A 644-nucleotide genomic window follows, 5' to 3' on the forward strand; every position below is an offset into this window, starting at 1 on the left:
AGTGGTAAGAGGGGGAGGAGGAGGAGTATTAGCAGTATTAGTAATAGTAGTAGTAGTAGTGGTGGTTGTAGTGGTAAGAGGGGGATGAGGAGGAGTATTAGCAGTATTAGTAATAGTAGTAGTAGTAGTAGTAGTAGTAGTAGTAATAATAATAGTAGTAACAAAATATGTTCACATATCTTATTAATGTAGTAGTAGTAGCAGCGGTAGCAGCAACAGTAGCATTATTTCACGGCCACCAGGACCATAAGGCTAGGCTTTATAACGGCTTCTATAGCGTGAAACAAATAGTAATTAATCACTTCCAAGCGCATAGAATATAAGTGTCACAGTCACATCAAATATACTATACTAAGCGACCCAATCACCGCTAGGTGAACAAAAGTGAGAAATTTCAATTCTTTTTAGAAGTGATCACGAATATGCATATCGTTTTTTTTTTTCATGCCGTCTAGTTGTTCTTGCGCGGTCGGGTCGTATGACAAAATTTGACTTATTGATGCTAAATGTTAAAATGGCGAGACAAGTTTTTTTACGTAAATAATATAAATTGGAATTCATTTATCATTTTTTAGCATTTAGATTTTGTGAGTTACCAGTGAAAAAAAGACGTCTGAATGAGGAGCAGTTTTAATTTGTATTTC

Source organism: Berghia stephanieae, chromosome 1 (assembly GCF_034508935.2).
Source record: "Berghia stephanieae isolate SIO BIC M18660-M18661 chromosome 1, UCSD_Bste_1.3, whole genome shotgun sequence".
NCBI lineage: Eukaryota > Metazoa > Mollusca > Gastropoda > Nudibranchia > Aeolidiidae > Berghia > Berghia stephanieae.